The sequence below is a fragment of the Amblyraja radiata genome, chromosome 48 (genome assembly GCF_010909765.2).
Source record: "Amblyraja radiata isolate CabotCenter1 chromosome 48, sAmbRad1.1.pri, whole genome shotgun sequence".
NCBI classification, from domain to species: Eukaryota; Metazoa; Chordata; class Chondrichthyes; order Rajiformes; family Rajidae; genus Amblyraja; species Amblyraja radiata.
The window spans coordinates 890,854-902,896 of NC_046003.1; the positions used below are offsets into that span (position 1 = coordinate 890,854).

The following is a 12,043-nucleotide window of genomic DNA, read 5'->3' on the forward strand; positions in this document are numbered from 1 at the left end:
GGTGACCTGGGGGAGGGGGGAACGGAGTCAAACCACTGGTGACTTGGGTGACGGAGTCAACCACTGGTAACATGGGGAAGGGGGGGGCGGAGTCAACCACTGGTGACCTGGGGAGGGACGGAGTCAACCACTGGTGACCTGGGGGGGGGGGACGGAGTCAACCACTGGTGACCTGGGGGAGGGGGGACAGAGTCAACCACTGGTGACCTGGGGGAGGGGGGGGGGGACGGAGTCAACCACTGGTAACCGGGGGGAGGGGGGAGGTTAAAATAGGAGGGGTTACCCCCGAGCACAGTGACGGCCGCTCGGCCCCATAGAAGGGTTGCTGTACTTAGTAACAGAATAGTGGAACAATTTTACAGTTCAGTGTTAGCATCAAACGGACAGTTACCTCAAGTACTGACACTTGTGCAGAACCGGTCCCAGCCGCTGGAGACCTTCACACTGAATGCGGCAGTTCACCAGATCGAGGTGTTTGATTGTATCACAGGGCCTGATGGCATGAGACAGGACCGCACAGTCAATCGGGGTCAGTCCCAGTCCACTGAATGAAAGTGTTTCCACAGATCCCAGTGTCTGCTGAGCCAGTGCAGGATTCTGAGACTCAAACAGGTAGTGCAGCGTGTTCAGGAGCCTCCGTTTATCAGCTTCACTCCTTGTGTTTCCAGCCCGGCGTTTAACCTCCTCCTTCACCCAGTCAATCACTCGGCAGATTGTTTGATGAGGGAATTTACCCAGAAACTCCTCCAGGATCCAAGCTGTCCGTGGGGAGGAGAGACCAGCGACAAAACGGAGAAATACTTCAAATCGCCCGTCTGTCATGCCATGGGCTTCAACGAGGAGTGTCGTGATATCCCCGCGATCTACAGTCAGGAATTGTGCGAGTGCGGCTACAAACTCTTGGATGGTGAGGTGCGGGAAGGTGTACACCACGCTCCGGGCTGAATCCTCTCTCTCCAAAAGTTCCATCAGGAACCCGGACAGGAACTGGGAAGGCTGCAGATTGTATTTGATCAAATCTCCATCTGTGAACACAATGTTCTTCTCAGCCACTCCAGTGAAGGCCATCTGACCAACCCTCAGTAACACCTCACGGAGGTTCTCAATCTCACGGCCGTGGTTTTTCAGGATGTTGTAAATAAAGTAGCAATATAGTTGTGTGATGGTCTTGGGAACTCGCTGCGGGTCCCGGTGTGTTTGTGTGAAGAAGGGGCCCAATGCCAGGACAAGGATCCAGCAGTAGGAGGGGTTGTAGCTCATGGTGTACAGGATCTCGTTCTCCTTCACGTGTTTGAAAACAGCTGCTGCCACCGACTGATCTTCAAAATACCTGGTGAAATATTCCTTCCGTTCCTCACCAACAAATCCCAGGATTTCAGCCCGGACACTGATCTCTGCCTTTTCCAGTAAATGTAACGCAGTGGGGCGGGTGGTCACTAGCACTGAACACCCTGGGAGCAGCTTGTGCTGGATTAAACTGTACACAATGTCAGACACTTCACACCGGGATTCAGGATCTGGGCACTGGTGCTTAGGTTCTGTGTCTCTCCGACTGTCAGCAAAATCAATTCTGCCCTTGAATTCATCCAGACCATCGAATATAAACAGCAATCCCTCTGGGTTCTTCCAGACCTCCCGCAGCATATTCCCAAAGTATGGATACTGATCCAGAATCAGTTCCCTCAGGTTTATTCTGCAGTTAATAGTGTTCAAATCCCGGAATTTGAAACTGAAGACAAACTGGAATTGTTGGTATATTTTCCCTGTGGCCCAGTCATGAACAATCTTTTGCACCAATGTTGTTTTTCCGATCCCCGCGACTCCGGCTACCGTTGCTGAACTCCCCGCGACTCCGGCCACTGTTGCTGAACTCCCAGATCCGGATTTACTCCGGGTAAAGCAGCTGTGGAACAATTGATCAGTCCTGATTTTTTCCAGTTCTCCCCGGAGACATTCCTCTCTCCACTCTTCATGGTCCCGGCCTCTTGCCAGCAGCTCATGTTCCACCAGTGTCCGATCTCGAACAGTGGAGATGATTGTGAGCTCAGCGTATCGATCACGCAGCAGGAAATCCTTAACCTTCTCGTTCATCAGGATGGTGTTCACACTCAGTGTTTCAGTCTGTGCCTTCAGAGTCTCCTTGTGTTTCTGTTGAACATCTTGCATGGGAACAGGCAGATAATGCACACAATGTTAGATGGCTCAACTCAAAACTCAACATTCATGATTACAAGAATGAGTTCAATGCCCTTCAATAAAAGGGCATTGGGGGAGAGGGGGGTGGGGAGGGGGAGAGAGCGAGAGAGAGAGGGGGGAGAGAGGGGGGGGGGGGAGGAGAGAGAGAGAGAGAGAGAGAGAAGAGAGAGAGAGAGAGAGAGAGAGAGGAGAGATGAGAGAGAGGAGAGAGGAGAGTGAGAGAGGAGGAGAGAGGGAGAGGAGAGAGGATGAGGGGGAGAGAGAGAGAGAGAGAGAGAGAGAGAGAGGGAGGGAGAGAGAGGAGAGGGGAGAGAGAGAGGGGAGAGAGAGAGAGAGGGGTGAGAGAGCGGGGGAGAGATGGAGAGGGGGAGAAAGGGGGAGAGAGAGGGGGAGAAAGGGGGAGAGGTGCGAGAGAGAGAGGGAGAGGGAGGGGGAGGGGGGGAGGGGAGGGGGAGGGGGAGGGGGAGGGGGAGGGGGAGGGGTAGGGGGAGGGGGCGGGGGAGGGGTAGGGGGAGGGGGAGGGGGAGGGGGAGGGGGAGGGGGAGAGGGAGGGGGAGAGGGAGGGGGAGGGGGAGGGGGAGGGGGAGGGGGAGGGGGAGGGGGAAGGGGAGGGGGAAGGGGAGGGGGAGGGGGAGGGGGAGGGGGGGGGGGAGGGGGAGGGGGAAGGGGAGGGGGAGGGGGAGGGGGAGGGGAAGGGGAGGGGGAAGGGGAGGGGGAGGGGGAGGGGGAGGGGGAGGGGGAGGGGGAGGGGGAGGGGGAGGGGGAGGGGGTGGGGGACGGGGAGGGGGAGGGGGAGGGGGAGGGGGAGGGGGGGGGGGAGGGGGAGGGGGAGGGGGAGGGGGAAGGGGAGGGAACCTCGTGATTCAAGACCACAGACATTGTGGACTTTCAGGAATGTTCTAAGAATCTACATATTTTCAGTATGTCAAGACCCTACCAGGAGTGTGTGGGGTTACACAGTGTGTCAGGACTCTATCCAGGAGTGTGTGGGGTTACACAGTGTGTCAGGACTCTATCCAGGAGTGTGTGGGGTTACACAGTGTGTCAGGGACTCTATCCAGGAGTGTGTGGGGTTACACAGTGTGTCAGGACTCTATCCAGGAGTGTGTGGGGTTACACAGTGTGTCAGGGACTCTATCGAGGAGTGTGTGGGGTTACACAGTGTGTCAGGGACTCTATCCAGGAGTGTATGGGGAGACACAGTGTATCAGGACTCTATCCAGGAGTGTGTGGGGTTACACAATGTGTCAGGGACATCCAGGAGTGTCTGGGTTACACAGTGTGTCAGGACTCTATCCAGGAGTGTGTGGGGTTACACAGTGTGTCAGGGACTCTATCCAGGTGTGTCTGGGTTACACAGTGTGTCAGGGACATCCAGGAGTGTGTGGGTTACACAGTGTATCAGGGACATCCAGGAGTGTGTGGGGAATCACTACACACACATTCTCCCCCGGGTGAGCACTGGATTTCACAGATCTCTTCCACAACCTGATACATTGCAAAACCTTGTACAATGAACGCCTGGAGGAGTTGAACTAATGCAGTGTAATAGTTCCAGTGTATGTCAGAGATCGAGTGATCTGGGAACTACTATCTACCTCTTTGGTTACACTCAGACGATCCTAGATCGGACTTTCCTCGTTTTACCTTGCACTAAACGTTATTCCCTCATAGTTTATCTATACTGTAAATGGCTCGATTATAATCATGTATTGTCTTTCTGCTGACTGGATAACACACAACAAAAGCTGTTCACCATACCTCAGTACATGTGACAACACACTAAACTAAGCTAAACCTGAATCTACAAACAAAGAAGCAATCCATAGTGAATCCCCGTGTCAGTCTAACAATTGCTTAGCCTTTGATCTTCTGATTTCCCATTCTAAAAAGCTCTGAACAGTTTCAGTATTACATCAATTCTAACAAGTCATTGGTGTGAACTGTACATTTCAACACCCACCTTCCATATGAGAGGGTAATTCAGTTAAACCTCCGATGATATTCATGTATTCTTGTGGATCAGGACCTGTTCAAATCAACGAGCATTCATTAAACCAGACTTGAATAACATTGTTAACTCCAGTGTTTCAATGTGATATTCAGTTCAGTGTGTTGATTTACCGTACCGAGATCGTGGATTTCTTTCAGTATTTTGTTCAGCTTTGGTAATTCATTCTGCATTTTCACAAAGGATTCCCACATCACCCGCGGGGCACGGTTACCCTTCTCCATCACCAGACTGTGGAAGAGTATGGAACTGTCTCTGCGGTTTCCCTTTACCACCAGTTCAGCGACGCTCTGTGAAGAACAACAATGAACATATTGAGAAGTGAATGAGACAATGCTAATGGGGAGGGATTAGCTGTTCAGTGATGGGATATTCTGGTAGTTTTGAGCATAGTGACAGGCATTGATCTGCCTCTTCATACACCCATCACACTGTGCTGACAAACTGTGTACTCCCAGAGTCCAGACAGTGGGAATCTCGCTTCACACCTGGCAGTGTCCGAGAACACAGCAGAGTACAGCACGGGAACAGGCCATTCAGGCCAATGATGGCTGTGTTGAAATTGATGTGAAATTAATCCAATTCCTTTTGGCCTCACATGGACGTGTCCAGTCCAACCTGCATTTCTTCCCGCTCTGCATTTTGAAGCTATTATGTTCTTTCATCTACATTCTTACCCTGTGTGAGCCGGCATTCACTCATTGACCAGATAACTTTTTTATTTTTATATCTACCCCAGTTTTACCCGATCAAAGACATCACTCTCTTGTACATTTCCTGCAGCTCATCCCCTCCTTTCACTGCACATTAACTCTGCTTCTCTTCCCACAGATGCGTAAATTAGAGCACATGGTATTGGGGGTAGGGTGTTGACATGGGTAGAACATTGGTTGGCAGACCGGAAGCAAAGAGTAGGAATGAACGGGTCATTTTCAGAATGGCAGGCAGTGGCGAGTGGAGTGCCGCAAGGCTCCGTGTTGGGGCCGCAACTGTTTACCATATATATTAATGATTTGGAAGAGGGAATTAGGAGCAACACCAGTAAGTTTGCGGATGACACAAAGCTGGGTGACAGTGTGAACTGTGAAGGGGATGTTAGGGGGTTGCAGGGTGACCTGGACAGGTTGAGTGAGTGGGCAGATCCAGTATAATATAGATAAATGTGAGGTTATCCACTTTGGTGGCAAAAAAACAAGGTTATTATCTCAATGGGGTTAGGTTTGGTAAGGAGGAGGTACAGCGAGACCTGGGTGTCCTTGTACACCGGCCACTGAAAGTTGGCGTGCAGGTACAGCAGGCAGTGAAGAAAGCTAATGAAGAAAGAATGTTGGCCTTCATAACAAGAGGATTTCAGTATAGGGGCAAAGAGAAACTTCTGCAGTTGTATAGGGCTCTGGTGAGACCACATCTGGAGTATTGTGTACAGTTTTGGTCTCTTAATTTGATGGACATCCTTGTGATTGAAGCACTGCAGCGTAGGTTCACAAGATTGATCCCTGGGATGGCGGGACTGTCATATGAGGAAAGAGTGAAAAGACTAGGCTTGTATTCACTGGAGTTTAGAAGGTTGAGGGGGTTCTTATAGAACATATAAAATTATAAAAGGACTGGACAAGCTCGATGCAGGAAAAATGTTCCCAATGTTGGGCGTGTCCAGAACCAGGGGCCACAGACTTAGAATTAAGGGGAGGTCATTTAAGACTGAGGTGAGAAAAATCCTTTTCACCCAGAAAATTGTGAATCTGTGGCAATTTTGGACTGAGATGAGGAGAAACTCCAATGAGGAGTTGTGAATTCATGGAATTCCCTGCCACAGATGGCAGTGGAGGCCAAGTCACTGGATGGATTTAAGAGAGAGTTAGATAGAGCTCTAGGGGCTAGTGCAGTCAAGGCATATGGAGAGAAGGCAGGCACGGGGTATTGATAGGGGATGATCAGCCATGATCACATTGAATGGCGGTGCTGGCTCGAAGGGCCGAATGGCCTCCTCCTGCACCTATTTTCCACGTTTCTATGTTTCTATAACTGACGTGCTGAATATTTTTTTAATAGCGTAAATGTTAGCAAATGTACTTTTATTTATTTTATTTGTCAATTGAATGATAAGCGAACAGTTTAATATCGTAGATTAATCCAGCAGGTCAGACAGCATCTATAAATACTGAGTTATTTTATGCAGCACATTGTGTGTGTTTTTGTAAACCAGTATCTGCAGTTCCTTGTGCTTGTGCATAATGCCCTTTGTGGTTTAAGGAACTGAGCTAAATGTGACCAATGAAACTGATGACACTTTAGAAGTATTATGGTTTTTGATTCTGGGTTTACAAGTTTACTGCTCCCTGACCGTTGTGTTCAGATGCATGTGTAGGAAGAACAGCTGGATCAGAATGGACCATTCTCAGAAATCCCCAGGTCACAGGTTTTATTCCTGATACCAGGTCTATCAGAGATCAGTGCCTCCATTGCACTATTCAGTGCGAGGTGAGCGGACTGTGTCAAAGTTTCTTCAACAGCAGATAGCAACAACATTGTTTAAGGTAAACCATGGCAATCTTTAATTGATTCATCAGACGGGAGTGGAAAGTCATTCAGACTTGGCACCGAGCCATTCTTTTGTATGAGCCATGTATGGGGAAAGGGAGAGGGGAGACATCTGCACGAGGAGTAAAAATGGTTAACAACCGGAAAAAGCGTAAGTGTTCGGCAAAACAGTCACCGAATCGATGACTACTAGACCATGCTTTTGTAGAAGAACTACTCCATTTTAGATTTGACTATTAGCTCTTCCCCCCAATGCCGTCGGTTCTGTGACAGGAAACATAAGTCACCGTGTTCCTTCCACTTACCCCGTGTTCTTGTTCACTGAAACATTCCTGCCATCTCATCATGAAGCCGAGGTTTTCAACCCTTTCTTCAATCGCCTGTTTCAGTCTCTCCCGATAGAATTTTGTCAGCTGGAACAATTGGTACTCGCTCCACTGTGTCAGGAGCTCAGAGAATGTAGGCGTTAGATCTGTGTGTACAAAGAGAGAAACTAAACACCATCTGAATCAGTCCCCTTGGCTCCAGCTACAACAGCAACCATCATCCTCACTGTTCCTGCCCCCTAATTAGAATGATCATAACAGAATATGGGAATAAGACAATGTGCTGTGAGAACTCAGTGGGTCAACCATCATCTCTGGAGAATATGGATAGGTGACGTTTCAAGTCTGGACCTTTCTTCAGGCTGATTGTGGTGGCGGTGAGTGGGGAGACGTGTGGACAAGAGGGACAGGTCAAAGACTGGTAAGTAAGGTGGATACAGCTGAGGGGAGTTTTTGATAGGCTGATAATTGGAGAAAGACCAGAGATGGAAAGACAGGTGTGAAATAAAAGGAAATAAGAGTTTCAAATTGTGAAGCGAGATGAATTAATGTATGTGGAAAGGGAGAGGGGAGAAATCTGCACGAGGAGTAAAAATGGTTAACAACCGGAAAAAGCGTAAGTGTTCGGCAAAACAGTCACCGAATCGATGCTTTGTCTCGCCAATTGCCCACCATTGTAACTCTCTTCCCATTCCCATAGCAACCTCTCTGTCCTTGGACACATGCTCACTGGAGGAACAGCATCTCAAATTCCGCTTGGCTAGCCTACAATCCAATGGTATGAACAGTGAATTCTCCAATTTTAAGTAACAATCCAAACCGCATACCCGCTTTATTTCCCCCACTCTCTCCGCTGTTTTGCACCGATTTCTCCCCTCCCCATTTCCTGCTGTTATGGTTCAATGTTCTTAAACAGACAAGAACGCAAATAAAATCAGTGATCATACAGTACAATCTTTATCTCACCAGGCGGTAGTGGTAAAACTCTTTACAGTATGCAGATTACAGACTATACAGAGTTCTCATCCCCACACAAAGGGGCAGTGATCTAATTACATATATATACTCCAATAACCAACGATTCAGCAATACCTTATCTACAGATCATAGTACAGCCTCTTCCTTCTTAAGATTGACAGGTTCTTCTGACAGAGGAAGGGTTAGCCATATCTGTATTTCTAATTCTGAACTTGACCGCTTTTGGCTCGCTGTGCTGCGATTTCCAAGAGAACGCCGCCACCTACGGCTGTCATTTTTGGCCACCTCGCTCAGAGCCCCCCTCCGCCTTCCGGGACCAGAGGATTGGTCCCATCGATAAAAAATCAGAGAGATATTAATGTTTTTAAATAATTTGCCATTCTCTCTGCTGCCCCTGCTGGAGGAAGGGGGAGGGACTATAAAACCAGGAAGTGATGTGCCTCACTCAGTCTCTGCAAGATGGAGGAAGCCAGAGGGTCACGTCTCTCTGAGATCTCAATACCACTGAACACATGTCTACTGAACTGTGAGTGCCCTTAATGTGTTTTGAAAATGAAAATATGGTTGGCTTGAAGTAAAAATGCACTGCAAATGGTTGTTTGGGTTGAAGTAATTGGTGGAGTGGTAGAATTGGTGGAGAGGTGGAATATTGCGTCGGGGAACCAGCCCTCCCGTGTGAACATGGGACCCAACGGGTCCCACTTAGTCTAGTATGGTTATATGAGAAGGCTATATTTCTGCAGAACAAGCATTTAGTTTTTTTTCTACTGATGACATACATTATAATCTTATAGAACAAAGGTTAGTGCCAAGAGTCTGAATCTGTCTAATGTTTATATTATCGAGGAGACATTCATGAAACTGTTATCTTGCTTATGTTATTGGAAAGGGAATTTCAACAGTTTGTTAGTTTATTAAGGTTAGTGCATTTTGCTGGCTTTACAAGTTAATAGGAGGCGATTAAAGCTTGTCTTAGTTCCACTCAATCTATTTTCTAAGTTGAAATCTTTTTTTTTTACTTCCACACTGCCTCCTATATTTCCTTTCTTATTTTCACAATCTCCAACACTCAATCCTTCTGTCGAACACCTGGATTTGATATCTCTAGCCTTTTTTTAACCACCTACCTATCAAAAAACCTCCTCAATAATATCCATCTCACTTGCCAGGCTGTGTGATGCCGCTCCTCTCTGCCAGCTTACGGTTGCATTCTACAATCAGTCTGAAGGATCGGGGAGGCTGAGGCAGCGTGTGAGCAGGGGAGGGTTGGATAGTGTGTGACCGGGGGAGAATGTGACGGTGTGGCCCAGGGGGCATGGGCCCAGGGGGATGGGACATTGTGTGTGATCCAGGGGGCATGGGCCCAGGGGGATGGGACAGTGTGGGGCCCAGGGGGATGGGACAGTGTGGGGCCCAGGGGGATGGGACAATGTGTGACACGGGGAGAAAGGGCCCCAGGGGGATGGGACAGTGTGGGGCCCAGGGGGATGGAACAGTGTGGGGCCCAGGGGGATGGGACAGTGTGTGACACAGGGAGCATGGGCCCAGGGGGATGGGACAGTGTGGGGCCCAGGGGGAAGGGACAGTGTGGGGCCCAGGGGGATGGGACAGTGTGGGGCCCAGGGGGATGGGACAGTGTGGGGCCCAGGGCGATGGGAGTGTGTGGACACAGGGAGCATGGGCCCAGGGGGATGGGACAGTGTGGGGCCCAGGGGGATGGGACAGTGTGTGACACAGGGAGCATGGGCCCAGGGGATGGGACAGTGTGTGACACAGGGAGCATGGGCCCAGGGGGATGGGACAGTGTGGGGCCCAGGGGGATGGGACACTGTGGGGCCCAGGGGGATGGGAGTGTGGGGCCCCAGGGGGATGGGACAGTGTGTGACCCAGGGGGCACGGGCCCCAGGGGGATGGAACAGTGTGTGACCCAGGGGGATGGGACAGTGTGTGACCGAAGGGCATGGGCCCCAGGGGGATGGGACAGTGTGGGCCCAGGGAGCAGGGCCCCAGGGGGATGGGACAGTGTGTGACACGGGAAGGGTCGACTGTGATCATCTTCGTAGCCGGTGTTCAGACAGGGAACATATCACAGCAAAAACACAGTAGACAAACGCACTGATGAAGAGGTGCAGGTGCACTTATCACCTGAGGCAACACTGTAGGTGATGCCAGCTAATCTCCCTAGGATTATCTTCCACATGCATGAACCACCCAGTTTACTCATGGATAATGGACACACATTGCAATTGCTCTCCTTCAACCAAGTGTGTCCCACCCATCACCATCGCTCCACTCTCTGTCGCCTCATGCTACATGGCTTCAATGATACTTTGTCTTGTGTACACAGGTTCAGTGACCATCCTCCTATACACGAGGATCAGGAGAGGAGTAGATACACTATCTATAATATATAATAGATTAATACACACAGCCTTTTACCCAGAGGAGGGGAATCAAGAAACAATGATATAGATTTCAGGTGTAGTCGGGGATTTGATGTTAAAATTGGTACATGGATAGGTTAGGTTTAGAGGGACATGGGCCTTACACAGGCTTGTGGGACTATAGTAGATCGGCCAAGTTGTGTGACGTGTCCAAGGTGGGGCTGAAGAGCCGTGTTCCATGCCGTGTGCCTCTATGACTCTGACGCACAACGTGGGCCATAATAACTCCAACAGTACAGACTACACAGAGTCCAAACACAAGAGTCGCCACGATTCATGCACCATCTTATACTCTTCACTTTCTCAGAAAGCCTCTACCCAGTCACTGCATTAATTCACATCTGAATCTTCAATGAGGATGATTCATCGCCTCTACGATCACTCCCTCTGTCCTTTCAACTACTGCCTGTAGATGTTAACATCCTCTCTTTCTCAGTTCGTTCCTTAATCCCCTGTCGTTCTGACCTGTGGACCATGTATTAGATGCAAAACCTGATATCAAGACAACATTTATATCGTGAAGAATTCTGCAACACACCTGTGTCCATCCTTGTTGTTGAGGTCACTGGAGCCACAGTCCTGTTTCCAACTTCAGCCGTGGTGTGGACAGGTGTTACCATATTCTGCTGCTCTGCAGTAACCCGAATAATAATAGTGGGATTAGACAGTAATTAAGACAAGAATGAAAAGATTGCCAAGTGAACCGTGAACCACTACCCACCACGATCAATCTCCCGATGTTGGGGGTGGGAATGGGTAGGTTTTGGGGGAGGGGGAGGGTCGTGGAATGTCAACATTGAACCAGAAACTAAACTGAATCAGCCATTTCCATCCTGTGGCCTGGTGGTATAACAGTATTGAAATCTTGCACTGAGCCACTCACTTCTTCACATTCAAACCTTTCCCATGGGCCACAAGGGACACAAGAGATGTTGCAGCTCCTACACCATCCAGCATAACACTGACCCACTTGTCTGGCAGCCCATTCACTTGGATAAATGGGTCAATAACTAGACAGATGCTGCAAAGGCCAGTGATGGGTCTCCCTATTTTTCAGCCTACATTAATAGGTTAAAACTGGCTGTCTTGTGGGCAACACTGTTAATCATCTTATGTATGCAGACGACCTGTCCTGCTCTGTCCATATAGTGCCTGGGCTGCAGCAGATGTTGAAGGTGTGCTCTCAGTATGGCCTTGATTATGACATAAAGTATAACGCTAAGAAAAGCCGCATAATTATAGTTAGAAGCGCTGAGGGCAGGAAATCAACTTTTCCGACCTTTTATTTGTCAGTCAGTCTTCTTGCTGTGTGTGAGGAAATAGTAAGATTAAACGAGAACTTACCAGTTTGAAGTTTGGATCTGTATTTTATGAGGAGTTACGATGAGGGATTACGTGTAGAACCGCTCAGTGCGCAGGCGCGGCATACTTCCAAGCAGCGGTGTGGAATCACAGATAGACACAGTTATTTTGAAGTAAACATAGTAAAGATAAGGAGACATCATTTATTAGTTTGATCCATATAATGAGGGTGGGAGCGGAGGGCA

The 12,043-nt window shown here is 49.1% G+C and overlaps 1 protein-coding gene across 1 annotated transcript in view; it reads right to left on the reverse strand.

Moving 5' to 3' along the window:
• Nucleotides 1-1,816: 1,816 nt before the first annotated feature.
• Nucleotides 1,817-12,043, reverse strand: part of LOC116968963 — a 545,071-nt gene continuing 534,844 nt past the window's right edge. Inside the window, exon 5 of the mRNA XM_033015948.1 lies at nucleotides 1,817-2,159. The gene's annotated coding sequence lies outside the window, so the exon portion shown is untranslated. The remainder of the gene's footprint in view (nucleotides 2,160-12,043) is intronic.